Consider the following 19,151-nt stretch of genomic DNA (forward strand, 5'->3'; position numbering starts at 1 on the left):
ATTTTCAAATTACTTCATTCACATTAGCCTTACCCTGGTGAAAGCTGGCCGGTATTATTGCCAGTTTACACTGGTGAATACAGAAAAAAGACCAGTTAGTTTTCTGGCTGCACAGGCTCCTGCAGCATGCCAGAAAGCCAAATTTACTGAAGTTTCACCTGTAAGATCTTGGTTCCTTAATGCTTTCTCATAACAACACATTTCATGGATTAATTTATAGATGATAACCAGTCAGTCTAGTCCAGTGCAGAATAAAATACCATATTTTACCCAGTCACAGCACACTTAGTCTGTAGCGCTAGACACTCAAACATGACCTCTAGTAACTGAGCATTAATTCCTGTTCAAGCTGCATTCTTGTTTTGCAGCCTTTTAGTTACAGCTGGATTCAGATATGCACGTGTTATTTGGCACGTCTGTTTTGATCACCCAGGTGGGACCTGAAGCCTCTATAGCCTTCCTGAAGGACTCGCTTTATTCTTTGCTTTGCTAAGGCCTGTTATAACCACATGTTGTGATTTATCTCATCTCTTGCCTTGCCTAATCGGTCACATACCTGATTGGTGTTTGCAATATTCTGAGTCCTGGCATAGACAGGATTTCAAATTGTTTAGCCTTGTGTCATCAAAACTGCATCTGGAAAACCAGCAGTGTTCTCTGTATTTTTGGAAAATTCTAAGAAACAACTCAGAAGGAGCTACACCTAAGCTAGTGACTTTTGCAGCTATGACTCAGTGTTAGCAGAGGTCCATGAGCAGTTGCAAAAATAGACACTGTTGTGCTGACTAAATTCAGGATTTTTTTTACATACTCCTGAAAACATGAGTAACAATCACCTGGGTGATGGAAAAGCAAGTTGGATTGGCACTGCTTGGCAATGGGATGGAAAATTAGTATGTAAAGAACCTAGTGATTAAGATAATAAAAACAATGTTAAGAGTCTTAGGTGAAGCCAAGTTTTATAGCCCTCAAGCTTTTAATTGTGAAATTGTTGGCTCTCTTTTTGTTTCTGAAATAGAAATCTATTTAAATGACTTAAGCAACCCAAGTTTCAAGAATAACCCTGAGCAGACTGTTGTAGCTGTGGCCGAAAAACTCAAATGAATTGAGTGAATGCTTTTTATTCTAATTACTTGAATTTCCAAACACAACCAAACAACTGCAGACCCTGAAGTGTTTCATAAGAAAGTAATTAAGTAATTATAAACTTTGAGGAAAAAATAAAGTGCATTTCCAAAGTCCAAAGTTGATTGGAGTGAAAATTAAAATCCCCAGAAAATACTGAGATTTTTTTAGAGTTCTTTTAGTTGCTTCCCCCTCTAAAAGTTGGGTGAAAATGGACAAATTCACAGTTTTTGACCTAACTCAAAACAGTTGTGTTCAACAATTTCCCCTTTTCCTAGAACTGAATATCATCACCCTGGTCATCAATTTTCAGGCAATGTTTGATTTGGGGAAGTCCTGCTATCTGAAGCACAGTGTGGATACTGCACACTTCTGCTCTTAGAGTCTTGTTTTACTTTGCAGCTATAATGATTGAAAAGCTAGTTGCTCCCAGAAGGAGCAACTTTCCCTTTCCTTTTCATCTGCGGATTGTATATGCTCTGGTCACCTAGCTGGTTTAGTAGAAAACCCTACATAAAGAATTGAATACTTTTCTGTTGAATAAACCATGCACATTGACTCATGTGACAGTCCTAAACCTTGTTTCAGCTTGCAGAGGCTGGCAGAAAATGGTCAGGCCCTTTCACATCATGTTGTCTCTTCCAGGGTAAGTCACCTTCCAGTTCTCACTTCCAACCCCTATAGAAACAGCTGCACTTTCCAGTTCTTTCTCAAGCAACTTCATAATCTTCCTCAAACACTTTCCAGATCTTCCCCAGACTACAACACAACCTGCTGGAGGGGGACCTGGAGGTGTCACTGTTCTTTTGTAGAGCTGTGTGTGAACACTGTGCCAACAGCAGTGAGATCAGGAAGGTAACAGAGATGTGCTTTCCTGCTGCTCTTCTTACTTGGGCAATCCTATCAGTTCAGCAGCTTCTTTCCATATCTATAAACAGAGCCTGGCAACTAAGCTCCAAATTTAAGTACCTCAAAGACCCAGGGCTGCTTTGATAGGACCAGAAGTTTTGTATTACTGGTTTTTTGGTCCCATCCTTTCCCGCCGCACTCCCTCCCCGCTCCGCCCCCCCTTCTCCTATTATTAGTGAATAAAATGCAGCAGGGACTAGTTTCTGAATATGTCAGAATAAGAATAAAGATCCTTTCTCCTTGAATGGGTTTCAACCCATTTTTCTGGACTGGCAATGTATTTATGCTGAGTCCAGATAGATGCTCTCCCTAAGGGTGTCCTAGCGCTCACCTGGGCCAGAGCACAGAATGACGACAGAAGCTCCGAAGGTGATGATTTGAACGGAGATTATTCACAACCTTGAGAGCTGACTCAAGAGGTTATAGCTTAAGATAAAGAAGTTAATAAAACTGAGAGGAAAGAAAGTTCCTAGCAATGAGGTTATTTGGAAGGTTTAACAAGCTCCCCAGGGAAGCACTGTTCCTGAAGATAACTTTGAGAAGAGACCAGCAGAAATGTTTTTGAGGCATTTAGATTTTTCCTGTAAAGTAATCAGTTGTATTTCTGCCAAAAAAGGCCCTCCCCAGTCCCAATTAAAAAAGAATTGGCCTGAATGGATTACTCCAAATTTGAACAAAATATTTTTTTTTTCCATCTGGCAAAAGTTTCATGTATCTTCCTCACTCTTTTTTCCCCTTGTTAGTGGTTTTGGTCAGACCAGAAGCATACGTTGCAGAATCTGCCAGAAAAAAAAATGTTTTTCACAATTGATATTTTCTTAAATGCCTTTCAAAAATTCAGTCAGTGCCCTTGGAGACAGAAATCCTCCCTTCAATGATACAAGTACAGAACAGCCACCAACCACCTCTCATTTTTTCTTATCACAGAATCAAACGGTTCAGGTTGGAAGGGACCTTAAAGACCATCTAGTTCCAAGCCCCTGCCATGGGCAGGGACACCTGCCACCAGACCAGTTGCTCAAAGCCCCATCCAACCTGGCTTTGAACACTTTCAGGGATGGGGCATCCACAGCTTCACTGGGCAGCATGTGCCAGTGCCTCACCAACCTCACAGTAAAGAATTTCTTCCTAATGTTTAATCTAAATCTACCCTCTTTTGGTTAAATCCGTTCCCCCTTGTCCTATTTCTACAAGCCCTACCTAAAAAAAGTCTGATCATCTACCAGACTTGAACTGCAGGCCTGGTGCTGCTGGCACCGTAGTTCACTCTCTCTTTCACCTGTCTTCTGAGGTGCTCAGCAAACCCATGATGTTGCCTTTAGGGTTTCTTTTCTGAACCCTGACAGGCAACACTGTTCCCCATGACCTCTCAGTATGGTTTGGTGAGGCTGTGGTTGGAGCATGGCTGAGGAAGTTCAGAGCATTGTTCAGGGAGTACAGGGCACTGAACCAAGTTGAAATGTAGATTGTTTTCTCCTGATAGATAGTCCTGGAAATGACCTACCAGATGGCCTGGTCCTTTCATATTGATCATCAGTTACCCTGCTGCACAAACTCTTAATCTTCTGAGAAAGGCGAGTGTTTTTTATAGTGGATATGTATTTTATATCATCCCTTCTGGCTTGTTTTGAGCTTCATTTCCCAGAAATGAGAGATGCTGCTGTACTGTTCCCCTTTTACTCCATTCCCCCCTGCCCTGCTTTGCTTACTGCTAGCCAAGTATTGCCCCAAACTGTTTCTTCTCTTACAGGTCTGTGCCTTTCTGTTAACTGCAAACTTCAACCTGTTTTCCTGTGGTTTAAGCAGATACAAGGTCTTTCTACCATGTGGATTTACTCATCTGAAATACCACAAAATCCATATTCCAGGTGAGCCACTTGCAAAACTCCTCCTTTAAGCACTTACTTTAACAAACTTGCAGCATTTCATCTACTCTGTGGTTTTGATCTCCCTCTGAAATGCAGCTGAAGCCAAGACGTTTAGGAAAGGCGGCATACTGTTGAACCAACCTCACACCCTTAGAAAACTAGTGTAAAATTCAGAGACAAGCCTAGAAATTGGAGTTCCCAATATTTCCAGGGCTTGGAGGCAGAGGCTGCATTTGCACACTTGATGCTGTGTTTTGCCTCAGCTCTCTGAGCTCCATCTGAATTCTGCACTTGAAGCCAGACCCAGCAAAACTTACAGCTACTCAGACCTATGCTTTTGATTTGTACGTGACAAAAGATACAGACCTGGTTGCAGCAGACCTCTGGCAACTGTACTGTTAATGACAGGAAGAAAGTGAAGCTGTTCAGCTGATCCATGACCATTTGCAACTCAGCCCGTGATATATTTGAATTGCAAAAAACTTCAGAAAGTTTTCACGCATTGCAGGGACAGATATTCCACCACCTGTCTCACTGGAGGTTTGCATGATGTCCCTTTTTATAGATCAGAAATAGTGCACAGGTGCAGAATTCCCAAGTACAAGGTACTGTGTGTGTGCATGTGTGTGTGTGTGTGTGTGTGTGTGTTGCATTCATTGACTTTACTTTCTCTCTAATGACCTATGAGTATCTCTTGTCTCATGGAATTGAGTGTTGTTTGCTTGTTCACAGTTTCCTTTCCTTCCGTTATCCAGCAAAGAAAGTTTGCTTAAGTGGCTTTTGTGAACTCTTTCAAGATCCCCAGAAGGATGATACAGGAAACAGAGAGTTTCCTTTCTATATAAACTTCTAGGGTGTTCCCATAATAGCCTGAAATTTATCTGCACTCAACAGTCTGCAACTGGACAAAAAATTAATGAACTGTCAAGGGATCAGGCAAAACACAATTAAAGTATCGGAGAGAGGAGAGCTTGCAATAAAAAAGAATCCTCCACTTACATAGCATCTTTTATCCCATGTTACCAAACACTTTCCCTTCTATGTTTCCAATTACTTTACAAGTTGGCTGTGCTTTAACCATTCAGCCTGAAATTTTCTGTAGTTGCTCCCTGCCTCAAGTTGAATACATTTTTCAGAGAAGAAGGAAAAGTGAGAAGTTACACACACAAAAAAAACTTTTTTAAAAGGTGCAGTCATATTTCACTGAGATTAAAACTAAAGAATTAGTTTTATGAATGTTTAAGCTTTCTCCCTCTTTATTTTAAAGAGTATGTTTGCACCACAGGAGGCTGGAACAGGACTGAGATGCTTGGCACAGAAGCAGTGCTGGGGATCAGAGTCTATTGCTGTCTCTGTGAAAATGCATCTGGATTTGTCCAAATAATAAACCACAGACAAACCTCTACTTGAAAGTATTAGAGGCAGGCTTGCACCTCGTTTTTTATGCCTGCTGACAGCCGTGCCCATAGTTTCTACAGCCCCCTAAAAGCAGCCCCCATAAGCAGAACATCTGGACAAGGCGCTGACAAAATGGATTCTCATCTTTCATGATTTCACCCTGGGTGACCTGGCACAGTGGGTGAGATCTGGGAGGATTGTAGTACTGGGAGGGAGGGCAGGGCCTGTGCTGAAAGCTGACAAGGTAGAAATGTGAGTCATTAAAAGGCAAAGACCAAACTGTAAAGAAACAATTACTTACATTATTATTTAAAAAAAAAAAAAAAAATCAGATCTGGAAGGCACGTTCGCCTGGTGGTTGACACTCCCTACAAAAGCACTGTGTTATTCCAAAAGTCTCCCATGAGACGAACAAACCTTGCCAGGAATAATCACAGATCTGGAATTGTGTAACTGCTCAACTAAACACAGGCAGAGAACAGATAGGGAACCTGTGCTTTTCTTTTCCTGCCCACTTCCTTGATTTCAGGGCTGTGTGGTGTTTGGGAGCTCTGTGGCTTACATTGGCTGGAGCAGTCAGGACACCAGAAAAAAAAAAAAAAGCAAAAAAAAAAAAAAGCTTCTTAGCAACAGCTTCACAGCATCTGTTGTTTTTAACTCCATTCATAAAAGTAGTTAGCCATGCTGTAGTGAGGCAGGCCGCTACGCTTAGCATACTCAACCTTTGCGAGAAGCAGAAAGCTCTTGACTTGCTCTGAGCTGAGCGCTGGCAGATTTCATGCCCTCCCAGCACTAATCCAGCGATAAAGAAAATGGCTTTAAACCACTTCAGATTCTAGTGCTCCCATTAGTATTCTCCAGTTACAGAGATCAAAGGACTACAACGGGCAGTGCAGCAAAGGGAACGAGGAGATGCAGGCAACAGCTTCACCTCCCCTCTTAGCGGGGTTTGGGCCATTTTCTCAAGCAGGAGAGACCATGTTTGGGGAGTAGATGCCACGTCAGCCTGGCTTGGACAGTTCTGCAGCACGCTGGCACTCCCACATTGCAGGAGTCTGGGCATTGCATCAGGCAGCGTTAACGGCAGGGCTGTGGTGCCTTTATTTTAGCGATAATTTACGGCTAACCAAAAATCAGATACTTAACCTGCTGCAGCCTGGAAGGCAAGTCTGTATGTGAAATGACCCATATCTGCATGGCCACAGGCAGAAGCTGATGTGAAAATTGTTTTGGTAACAGCAGTTAGTGCAGCAGTAGTTTTTATTAATTTTCTAAAACAACTTGTGGAAATTAATATTTTTTAAATTAAGAAACACTATTTGTCACTTTTAAAATCAAAAGCCTCATGTTTACTGAGAAAGGGTTGTCTTTATTGACAAGAGCCTATCTTTTTTTCCAAGACAAAAAAATGCTGTGAAACAGTACTATTTAAAATAGTCTCTGAGCAAAGATAAAGAGGTTCTGCTATAAAACCTCACCATACAGAGGAAGTAACTGAGGAAGGCAGCTGATGTGGGATTTCACATACTGAGAAGGTTTGGAAACAAGAGTCTGGTGGAGCTCTGTTATGTTTGCCTTGCAGCAGAGAAGGCTAAAAGGGATTTGATCTGTCCCCAGAAATACCTGTGGCAGAAGAAGGTACCAGGTTTGAGCAGGCTGTCTAATCTGTTAGGCAAAGTGCTGCAAGAGCTATTTCCTAGAGACAGAAACAAGAGATGTTCCCTCTGGAAATAAGGATCAGAGGTTAATTAACTGTAGGAACATCCTACCAAGGAAGCCACCCTGTGAATTTCTATATGATAGATTGTGGGCATTGCCATTGAACATTTTAGGTGTAACCTGCTTTGCTGTTGATTACAGAGGGATGCCAGGGGTCTTGCCTCAGGTACCTAAACCTCAGGGCTGTGAATACCTCCCAGGTGCCTGCTGGAGGACTGTGCCCTGCTTTGATGTTTCTCTGTGAAAGAGCCTCCTCAAGTCTCTGGAGAAAAGCAAAACAAGGACAAATTTGCACTTCCATTACTCTGTTTTCATTTACAGCCAAATTCTGCCAAAATTTGTGTGTCCATTTAAAACTTTTATTTCCTCCCCACTGTCCTGCCTCCGTGCTGGGGTGCATGTTCCTCATGTTCCTTTTTTTTTTTTTTTTTTCTTTTAGTAACAGCTTTGCGGTTGCTTCACAGCCCACTTGATGATATACTCATCACTCCAGACACAACAGGGCTCAGAGCTGAGCACAGTCTATGTACAAACAGTCTATGTACAAACACTGCTATGTGAGGTTTTGGAGCCTGCCTCATGCCCAGGGCAGAAGGCAGAAGACTGCAACAGACTTTCCTTGGCTGCAATACTACGGCTCAGCCCGTAACTGGGGGCTGTGGAAAATTAATTTATGGGCCCTGTTTTCAAGGCATGGCCGGCAAGGTCACAGTTTTGAAGCTGTAAGGGCACAGCCTTTTCCTACTTGCAGCCGGTACGCATGCCAGCTTTCCTGTACTCGCTTCAGATGTCACCAGATCGCTGTCACATGAACACACCGTGGGTGGGGGAATGCCCTGGCTGCTCCAAACACGGTGCCATTGGCTGCCCAGCCTGTTTTCTTGCATGGTAAATCTATGAATGCAGCCTGATGATTGCTCAAAGTGTAACTTAAACCCACTCTTCAGAGACGCAGCTTCTGGCTGAACTCTCCTTGGCCCTTGCAAGGCTGAGCAAAGGAGTTTGTTTAAACCAGCCTTGAAGACAGTGCTGCCCTGTGTAGCAGTGTACAAGAAGTTGCATGATGTATCTCTGCTGAGGGTATCAACTTGTACAGTTACGCTTCCGCATCTGCTTGGTGGTCAGCCCAGCTGAATGGAGACAATTTGAATGCAAAGAAATGAATTTTTCCCAGGCACCGAAGCCAGAGCTGATTCCTTTTGGACATGAAGAGCCTGGGCTTGGTGTACATTGAGCCCTGTCCCTGGGCAGTTTAATCTCACCAACCAGAAATCTATGGATTTACACTTCCATATGCAACTGTTTGATAATCATGTTGCCATGGCTACATTTGAATCTTGCAATAAATGTGTAATTTCACACATTTACATCAAAAGGAATTGCAGGACATACAACTGCCTACTGCCTAACAAAGCAAGCTGATCTCTCTCCATAAGCACTTTCCATTTTTAACACTGTATTATTGTACTCATTGGGTGTTTTGGGGGCATTGAGGGCTATAGGGCAGGTTTGACAGCCTGGAGGTCAAATTCTTGAGGTCTTGTCTACACTAAGGCTTCCCCAGTGCTGACATCAGGGCAGTTGCCCTTCTGGGATCTAAACAGCCAGTTCCAGGGCAGTGCTGGTTCAGTAGCTGCTCCTGCTGCCACTGTGCCTGGGAGCTGCAGGATGCTGAGATCTTTTGCAATTAAAAAAAGAGAGTTGAACACAAGGTCCTGGTGTGCCTGAAATGCAAGGTGAAGGACTGAGGAAGAGGAGTGGAGTGAGAGGCTCTGCTCAGGGGTCTGAAGCCCTCCTCTTTTCCTAGTTTGGTCCCTTCTTCCTCTTTTCAGCCCCGTCCTCTCATAACTTTCTTGCTGGGTCCCTGTCTCCTCTCTTTCACCTTCTGCCACCAGCACTGCTCCTTATCTCACCAGCCACCTTGTCCCAGTCTCTTTGCTCCACTGCCCCCAGGCTACCTGCCCATCTGTCCCGCAGGTTCCTTCTCCCAAGTGTTCTCCCACTTCTGATGGCTTCTTAATCCCATGCACAGCTCTTGTCTTGGTCCATGCCTCCTTCTCTGCCTCTGACAAAAGGCAATGGGCAGGTAAGAGTCATTTAGAGAGGTGCAGGTAGCAGGGGTAGCAGAGAAGAGGCTGTGTCCAAGGTACAACTTCAACCAGCAGCAGCTGAATGCAGTGGTGGATGGCAGAGATGCACTCACTGAGCATCAGATCTGGAGAGAAATTTGCATCCAGATTCTATCCCTGCCGATTTAAACAAATTTTTCAGGAACTCAAAACTTGGACAGTTCTGCCTTTGTTTTTTTTTCCTATAGCAACAGCAGCTGGAACAGTGTCAGCACCAAGGCAGGGCTGCAGCTGGGTTTATCCTTGCTCAGAAACAAAGAGGTGCTGGAGAGTCTTTAGCATTAACAGAATGTGGGCAAAGCAAATGTTTCACCTCACTCTATGAACTTACTGTTGTGTAGAGAGGAAATTTGACTGAGACAAGTACCCAATACTGACAATTGCTGTGTGAGAAACTGGAAAAGTAAAAAATACTGGAAGAGATTAAGATATTTTTTCCCTAGTTGTTTATACAATTGGAAAAGTTAAGTAAGCCTAATTATTGAGGTTATTGGTTTTAATGAGTCACCCCCTTGCTATTATTATTCCTGGTTTCTGTTGCCATAGGACAAGAAGCTGCAGCTGGGCTAAGCTGTGCTACGCAACAAACCCTTACATTTGCTTTTCCAAGATTGAGACATAGGAAAATGGGTGGACTCAGGCAAACAGGGGAACGTGGGGAAGGAAAGTGATGCTTGCCAGTATGGCCTGTGGCAATCTGACCATTGTGCAGATACTGGGGGCAAAGATGGGTTTCTACCAGGGGCTGGGGGGACTGATGTGGCGTTGATTTTTGGATGTTTCTGAGGAGCCCTTTCCAAAGATGTGGTAGAAAGTATGAGGAGGTTGTCCACAGAGGTTGCCATTGTGGGCTGGTTGTTGGAAGCAATGGCCATGGTCAGAGAAGTCACAGGGCTTTGAGAGTGAAGATCTGAGTTTGATGCTATGGGATGGGAGGAGCCAGTGGAGGGATAGAGGCTGGGAAGCAAGACAAAAGGGAGAGGTCAGGAGAAAAATCTCCATGGTAGTATCCTGAATGGGTAAAAGCGAAGCATGAACAGGGCCCATTGAAGGTACTTTAGTAACAGAGGAAGGGAGAGGTAGGTAAGAGATTTACCTGCAGGGCTGGAGAAGCTGGGCTTGAAAAAATCCACAAGGTTCAACTGCAGCCTAAATTCATGGACCTCAAAAGAGAGGTGTGAGGTGGCATTCAGGAGCCGTGTCTGCATGGCAGATAACGCATTTTGTTGCCCACTGTGCTTTTAGAAGATTTAGGGAGAAAGCTTGGGAGGAAAGGGATGTCAAAATCTCTGTCTTATCTAGGCTGAGCTTTAGATAATAGACATCCATGATACGTCCTGTCACCTGGGATGATTGCTTTGAACTGGCCTTTCTTACTGAGAGCCAAAACAAGTGTGCAAGAGGACGTGGGATCTTGCTGGAGGAGGGTGTACTTGTGTGTGTGTTAGTGTGCAGGCTAATTCTGATCTGCTGTTCAGGCGGCACCACAAGCCCACGGAGTGGAGGCAGGAACATGCTAACCCACAGTGTTCCATTGATTGGTTTCAATTGATCAGTTGTATAGAAACAAAGCAAATGAAGTTTCTGGTCTCTTGGATGTTGCAGTGGGTGTCGGGTTTGCTTGCAGCAAGTTTATCTTTTTCAGCTGATCCTGCACTTTCGGTTCTCTCTCCAGGATGGTTGAGAAAAGTCTTTTTTGAGATGGGTAGCTGGCCTCAGGAAAAAAAAAAAAAAGGGAAGATCTGCTGGAAGAATGTACTGTCAGATTTTCTTTCCCTCTTGAATGCATACAAGTACTAAAAATGCCATGGGAGCAAGCATGGGAGGGGTATGTACAGAAATGAGCTGCCCTGTGGGTGTGAAAATCATTCTTGAGCCATTGTGTTTTCCCTCCTCCCTTCCCTTAGCCCAACAAGAAGAGTTGCACAGTCTTTTGTCTTCCAGTACTTTAGTGTACAAAGCCTGGAGCAGAAGGAAACCCTCACCTTTCTTTCTGTGGCATGGGTAAAGTGTGCCTCCCCTCTTCACAGCTACCAAAATCTGGCCTTTCCTGCTTGATTATCCATTTCCCAATAGTTCCCAGAGCTCGAATGCTGGACTCCACCAAGGCTTCACAGAGAGATTAGCATGGACTTGCCCTGTCCGTGGATGACCTTAATTCTCTTTTGCATTTATTCCTCCTAGAGGATCAAGGAGAAGGAAGGGGAGGGTGAGCTACAGTTAAATCCGGTTCTTGGATCTCCCTTCAGCCAGTGGAGAATGGGCTGTGTGCCTAAAGGAACCCAAAAGGCCCCATGGCGTGAGGTGCCTCACATCCAAGCAGGATGTGGTGGACTATTCCCAAGTGCCTGAGCTGCTACACGCTCCGGCCATGCTCCAGCAGACAGCACAACCCAGAGACCCTGGGGACAGTAACAGGGCTGCTGCCAAGGCACCGAGCTCCCCTCCAGGCAACTGGAAGATGGCAAAAATGCAGGTCGTGAATGCTGTCTGGAGCGAGTGACCTGGATGTGTCTGCCCAGACTTCATACAAAAAGGCAACGTGGTCCCGGCTTCGTTGCTCACAGGGCTTTGTGTCGGAGGCCAAAGCGGATACTGTACAACGTGTAGAGAGCCACAGCTCTTGCCCAGTCGCAGAAGAGGCCACTGTTCCCAGTGGTACCCAGTACAGCTCTGTGAACCCATCTGCACAATAGACTTGTCAAAATGGATGCCAAGAGCATCCAGCCTCTCTGCCGTTACTGCCAAAGCTTTCCAATAGCAGGCTGCTCTGCAGCCTAATGCAGCTCACTAAGGGCGAAATTCAGATGCTTAGGATGTTCAGATGAAAACTGCATAATGCATTAGCAGTTATCAAAGTTTTTTCACTCTTGAGGCCAATTAATTTTTGGATGCAAGCATGCTGAGACCACCTTGTGCAGCACTGCTGCTGTGGTTTCCATGGGTTGTTAAAGCGAAGTTAAGCTGTGTTTTTCTTTGTGTGTTTATCAGTGTTTTCTCTGTTAGCTTGTGCATGTGAGAATTGTTATCTGAAACACCCTCTCCTCCCTTCCAAACCACACTGAATCCTCTGGCAGTGGCAAGTAGCCCATGGACCACAAACTGAGAAGAACCTGGCTCATTCCCTCCCTCTCCTAACAGGTATTTGCTTGATATTCGTGAACACAGGAATCAAACACAGGAGTTCCCAGCTAATGACAGTCACGATCCCAGTTGGAAGCTGCTCCTGTGCCTAACAGTTAGCTAAGAATTATCTCAAATACCCCAAAATAGGTCTTACAGGACAAGTAGAGGAGATCTAGAAGGTTATTCAGTCTGCCTCCAGCATTGCACAGGGACAAGGCTCACTCCACCTTTGCATGACTGTAAGATTTGCTTCTTCTCTCCCTTGTAAAACTGTATGATGAAAACAGTTTTCCCCAGGCATTTGCAACTTGTGAGCATTATTTAGTGCATCACATTACAAATAAAGGAAAATACTAAATTTCTGCTGATTTTTTTTTTGTTTTGTTTGGCGCTCAAGTTTTGTATCCCTTAGTCCTTTTTTGACAGGTTAAAATTAAAGGACTTTTCAGGGTGATCAGGGTCAAGAAAGAACTAGAATATCAGTCTTCTGCTGAATGAGACAACACAGGGGAAATTTTCATTAGATCATCTTGAATCTTGGGATCCAAATACTCTTTTTCTCCTGCTCTTCAAGTCAGGTCAATGTGCAGGGTACCAAGGGCCAGACTAGCAGGAAAGGCAGCACTGCTTTTGCTTCCCCTTCCCTCCTGCATACAGAAATGAGGGACATGATGAGCTTGCAAGCTCAGATTAAAAAGGACTGTCTGCCAGGGAGCAGACGTGCTCCCCTAGAATCATCCTTCCTGCTCTCCCATGTGGGCAGGGAGAGATTCTGGTTATTTCATTCTCTTAGGAACAAAATAGCACATGTCCATCACTCGCCACTAACAAAGAAGTACAATTAATGTATCTGGTGATACATCCTGTCTGCCCCGAGGTACTGTTGTGCAGTGGAAGTTGATAAATTGGACCAAATAATGCCTTAAAAATACCCTGTTTTCACAGTATCTTAAACTCCAGGTCAGAGTGGGCACAGGCTACATTGGGCCACAAGTGTGTGGGATGTCACTTCTGACTTTACAGACACTATCCATTTTCCCTCCATGTCCCTTTTTTACCACCAAGAATTTAGCTGATTTAGCAAAATATCATGGACAATAATAGCTAGTGCCAGTCTTGAAGGATCAACATCGTTTCTGCAGTGCAACCCACTGCATGCAAACTGGGAAGAGTCAACGTGGGCTTCCTGGGAAGGCTGATGCAGTGATGAGAAGAGGAATGACATGTTATTAGACTGGTATATATGTGTCAGGTCAAAGGCCTCAGATTTCTGCAGAAAGATGGGATCTTGCCTGACTTCAGCAGAACTGGTTGCATCAAGATACAATGCTCAGACTCTGTGCTCACCAGCATAGAGACGGTAAGTGATACGTGAGAAGCCCCCACACTTTACAATTAGAAAAAAAAGAAAGCTGGCATGAGATGGTAAATGCTGCCATGTGGTGTTCAAGGAAAACCTGTTTGCGTGGGATGTGCTGGAAAAATTGCTCAAGAATGGTGCATTCTCATAAAAAATGATCTGGCTGCTGTTCAGGTCAGTGTCTTTGTATAGAAGCTGTGGGCTACGTGGTTGCTTCAGCATATACGTGCAGCCGCTGGCAAGGTGATTGCTTTCTGTGTGATCTAATCCCCCTTGCCCTGGAGTGTTGGAGATCTTTGCCCTCACCTAGTTTTGGGTCTGGATCCATCTTCTCAGAGCAGCTTGCATTGACACAGACCTTCATGGCAGAGAGAGGCACCCTGTGGATGTCAGTCCAGGAGAGCAGCTCAGCCAAGATCAGTTTACTGGTGGTGTTTGGTCCCTTCTTGGGGGGAAGGTGGGAGGGCTAAAATGCCACACTCACTTTATTAGCAGATTATAACTAGGTTTCTGATCCCTGCCAAGCAAAGCAGTGACCATGCTTCAGAAGAGGATGAAGAGATTCCTGGAGATTCAGATCATGAATTAGCACTAGCTGCTGGAGGAAATAAATGACAGGAATTCCCAGTTGTTAGCCAGAGCCTCCTTTCAATCCCTGCTTAACAAACTATCAATAAATTGTGAAGGGACAACCCCGCCCCACCACCCCCCCCCACCCCCCCCACCCCACCCCCCCCATCTCCTTTTCCACCTTAGGCGTAGGCTGAAAATAAAAGACAGCTGGAAGCGTCCTGCAAGCCAGAGAGCTGGAAGCCTTCCCTCATGCACTGTTCTTGCTCTTCTACTACCAGACCTCCAGCCTTTCTGACAATACTGGTGTTGGTCTACACTAGATTCCTGTAATCTTCAAGGCTAGAAACAGCATGACTACCACCAAAGCCTGCAGCGGTTAGCCCCTCTGGTTTCACAGGGTGAAGTTTAATAGGCATGACTTAATACGGTTGCTTGGTACAGAAGGTCCTTTGTCCTCAACCATATTAAACAAAATAATACAGACCATAAATTTAGTGTAAAACCTGTAGTTAAGGAAAATGAAGTAGCAATCCATGGCAGATTGCTGCTTCTGCAGGGGAAGCACCCTTACACTGCTGAGTAGTTTGGTCATGATCAGTCCTGAAGCAGCCACTGGGAATTAGAACAGAGTAAAGTTATGCAGGAGGAAGGTTGTGCTTTAGGTTCCTTCTGCCATTGCTTTTAAAAAATCAGCCTTCACAGAAACTGCTCTTTTCCTTCTGGAAGGAGAGCTGAAGCAGTGTTTGAATCTGAAGTTTATAATAGAGAAGTGGGGAAGGAGCAAAGGTCCCTTTTTTTGCAGACACACAAAATCTCTCATTTGTGACTTCATGCACTGGCTGGTGAGTGCAGACAGAGATGGGTCAGTGCAGGGAGCAGTCCCTGCCATCACATGCACATGTGCTTACATACCCTCGCCCCTCCACACCCCAGGAGCTGTCCCAGCACCACAAATGCTGTCTCTCCATTCTGGTCCCTGGTCGCCTCCTCTCCAGGAGGATTTGTTGCTATTTGCCCTCCTTTCCAATCTCCATCCTGTCCAAATCAACACTACCAAGTTGCCCTCCTTGGCATTTTTGCTACTTTGCCCCAGTTGGAGTTGTGTATGAACTCAGACCTCACATCCTTGCTGCATCTGTGCACTCATAGCACTGGGTGCTTGATGCCAGCTTTTGAGAAACAAGCACCAGCTTTAACTATGAGATGCCCAAGACTATGAGCACTGAAAGCACCAGGAACGATCACTGTGTTACACCCAGCTAGGGTGTCCTTTTAAGAGCACAGCCCTGCCTGTGTAATACCCATCATCACAGCTACTGCAATGCTATGGCTGCAAAGACAAGATTTGGGGTACAACGAACAGTTCACACCTCCTCCCCCAGACACAGATGCATACACACCCATGCACAAAACCAGGGCATTAAAAATTTCCTCTGTGACTGGGCTGTTTTGCTTGCACAAACATTATTTCTGAAAAGGCCTGGCATTCAGATGGCAGGCAAGATAACTGCTTTCAGCAGTGCCCATCATTGTGGTGTCTGGGCTTTGCAAAACAGGCTCTGTCTTTGGGGGAAAAAAAAAAATAAGGTAAGAAGAGCCCTCTAAGCTAAGGTCTCACCCCTCCTGACTGTCTCAGAAAGTAAATCATACTGAACCATGTTCCCCTGCCTTGAGATTATTATACCATTTTGAAACACCAGCCTGGTCTGGTAATCCTGCGTCTTAACCAGTCTCACAGGCTGCCTCCTTTAGCTGCCAGCAAACATCCTCTTCCCAAATCAACCCGACCAAAATGAGCTGCAGCAGAATCCGCATTAATTGCTCTTCTTGCTCCAAACAGCATGATTTACAAAGGGGACATTTCCTGCAGTAGCCAGACCTGCAGTATTCATTATTCTTAAACTAGGGGTTGCTGCGGTATCTTTATGCTCATGTACAGCCCTTAATCTCACACACTGCCTTTAAGCAGCACCCACTGGCTGCAGCAATCCCGCAACATGCCCTCTTTCTGTCCTTTCCCAGGCAAGCAAGGCAAGAGGCTCCAGAAAGAGCTGGCAGAGCAGGGGCGCTTTTCGGCAGTCACCCGGCAAGAGCTGCATCCCCCCTTGGAGCCAGGCATGCAACTTCCACCTGCACTGGCAGGCGCAGAGCACTCACGTTGGCTTGGCGGCAGCGCGGATCCCTTTGAACAGCTTAGCTGTGATTCATTTTTAACCCCGGCCAGCGGATCTAAGCTGCTGTCCCCAGGGCTGAAACAGAGGTGCCTGCATGACCCCGAGGCATCCAGACGCGGGCTTACCAGCTGACGTGTCAAAGCAATGTCACCGTTAGCAAATATACCAACAAACCGAGCGACCGACTGAGCAGCCCACACATTGGTGTGAACAGCTCGCTCTGTGGCGTGTGGGATCCCTGCTGCATGGGCAGGCAGCTCATGCCTCTGTCGCTGCTCTTGGCTTTGTGCAGCCCCATTGAATTCGGTGTTGCTAGCTCGCATTTTCTGCCGACGTTTAAAATAGCATCAGGAATGTTCCCTGTTGATTTCCCCGGCAGTGCTTGCTGAGCCATACCGGGTACTACAGCTCCTGCAACTGCCTCCATGCAGCATATTAAACACGATTGCTTGTTTTCTCCCTCCAGAGGAGGTGGGGGGGAGAAAGCCCTGCAGACATTTCTCACCCAGCTACCAGCAAATCCCGACCTGAGCTAATTCTGCCATGGCTGAAAGCAGAGGATGTTTGCAGTGCATGAAGCTGATTTGCTGACTTACCCTTCATCTCTCTCAAGAATGCCAGGTGAAGAAGCCGGCCTCTCGCTCAAGAAATAAACCACAAGAAGCCCGACAGCAGCCACTGCAGAGCTTGCTCAGAAGTTCGCTCCCTCTGTCACAGTGTATGCAGCTTGCCAGGTATAGCCTGGATGAGAACACCCTGTGCTTTTCCCAAGATGAATGAGATCAGCACATAATTCAGGCAAGGAAAAAAAATATTCACTGCTAATATATGTGATGGTTTACGACCCAGAGGTAAAGTGTTGGTCTACAAGTTCCTCTGCTTTACAACTCAGGGTTTTCTGGGGCAAATTTCACAGGGAGAGGGAGTTTCTGTTCTGCATTTGGTGGTAGTAGACACATGTTAAAAAGCAAGCAAATGGTACATTCACAGGGCAGGCAGAAACCCTGTCCTCGGCAGCATGAGATGGAGGGCACATGAAGGGTACCATTATGAGCAGCAGAGACACCTTTATAATGTTCATGCTGATGCTTTTTTGATTCAAGCCAGCACCTTCTGTTATATACTCCATGTAGTTTGAGCAGATCCTCACTCTGCTGGTCCTGGCTTTTCTGAGCAAGGTTGTTCAGATTAAACTCTTTACCAGCTGGCTTCTTCATGACCTCCCAGGTCGACAAAGTGCCTTTCTGCTGCCAGGTCCTTTGCATCAAGCATTTCTCAAGCCTCATCACCTGCCTGTCGGGGTTGGGGGATATCACCGTGCTGAAGCTCTGGGGTGACAGGGAGGCAGGGAAAGGGCATGAGCTACTTGGAGGACTCAAATGGGCTGAAACCTTTTGGTGGCAGGGAGTCAAAAAACATCATGTACCTCTGGGATCTCTGTCCTTGTGCTGGGGGGAACCTATACTATTAAATGCAAGAGGACCATGGCATGGCCAGGAGTTTTAATGGCTGCTTTGGCCTTAGCTAATGGTTGGGAACCTGCGTGGCACAAGAACAGGGAATGTTCCTTTAGTCTTAGCTAGGTGAAAAGTGACTGTATTGGAGGAAAAAGGGAAAAGTCACATGATTTGCTCAGGACCAGGCCCCAAGACTTGTGTGGTTGGGAGCCCAACTCAGCTCTCTGAGTTTCTACCCGTAGCTTTAGCTATGGCAAACCCCCCTTTCCCTCTCCTGAAGCCCAGGACTAGGAGTCACCTAGGTAATGACTTCTGTTACGGACTGTCTGAGTAACCCCGGGTGTGTCCCTGCATCTCCTCAGCCTGCTCATCTGCGCAAAGCTCCTTTGCAACTCATCCACGCGAGAGGCAGATTCCCCTCTGACAGCCTAGACTGGGACGTGGGTTTTGATGTGGCTGAGATAGCCTGTGTGAATAGGCAGGCTGCAGGGAAAGTCTGGCTCCCTCTGGGTGACACTTAAGCAGGGGGTGGCAGGGCAGCATGCTGTGCTCTCCTGTCACTGTCCTGAAGGCCAGATTTGTTCTCTGGCATCAACGAGGCTGGTGGCTGGCTACCAGCTGTGTCCCAGGGAAAGGTTTTTCCTACCTGTGCTTGAGGTCTGGCAAAGCCTCATGCAGCCTGTTGCTTGTCTGAGCAAGTTGGCTTCAGCTGTTGGATGTGCAGGATGCCCCACTGGTGGTGGGAGAGCCAGGGAATGAAGCAGCCATGCAGGACCGGAGAAGATTTAGAAGAAAAGCCCATTCAAGCTTTCTGAGACATGATTCCCTGGGCCCAGTGACCTCTGTAGTTGCAGCAGGTCCTGCAACGCAGAGGGGCAACGCTGCATGGGTCCCTAGGAGGTGTGGGCAATAGGGATGGTGGACCTCCTATCACTGTTACAGACCTGCCTGTGCTTTCGACCTGCAAGGCAGCTGTGGGCATGTTTGGAAGCTACACGCAAGACTGAACTAACCTACCTCAAATAGGTGCTTCGATTAATTAGTCAGTACATGTTAAGTGCTGCAAAGATTTAAGGCTCTGCTTAATTGTTAAGTAACTCAATCATCAGTGGCTGCGTGGGTTGCCTAAGGCAGATATTGGATGAATCAGCCAGTCCCTGGCAAGTGCAAGGTAAGGAGGGAGAAAACTTTCCAGGGCTGGGTGACAGGATGATGCGTTGCTTAGGGGACAGCAGCCATTACTGAGGTCACTGGGACTGGCAGAATTTATAAGAAAGGTCAGATCCTGCACAGAGCAGCCTGCTCTGAGGGGA

The 19,151-nt window shown here is 45.9% G+C and overlaps 1 protein-coding gene across 1 annotated transcript in view; it reads right to left on the bottom strand.

Annotated features, from left to right (window-relative positions):
- Positions 1-17,227, bottom strand: part of SLC45A4 (solute carrier family 45 member 4) — an 89,724-nt gene extending 72,497 nt beyond the window's left edge. The window contains exon 1 of the mRNA XM_040585601.1: positions 16,978-17,227. The gene's annotated coding sequence lies outside the window, so the exon portion shown is untranslated. The remainder of the gene's footprint in view (positions 1-16,977) is intronic.
- Positions 17,228-19,151: the final 1,924 nt, after the last annotated feature.

The sequence above is a fragment of the Falco naumanni genome, chromosome 3 (genome assembly GCF_017639655.2).
Source record: "Falco naumanni isolate bFalNau1 chromosome 3, bFalNau1.pat, whole genome shotgun sequence".
Classification (NCBI taxonomy): domain Eukaryota; kingdom Metazoa; phylum Chordata; class Aves; order Falconiformes; family Falconidae; genus Falco; species Falco naumanni.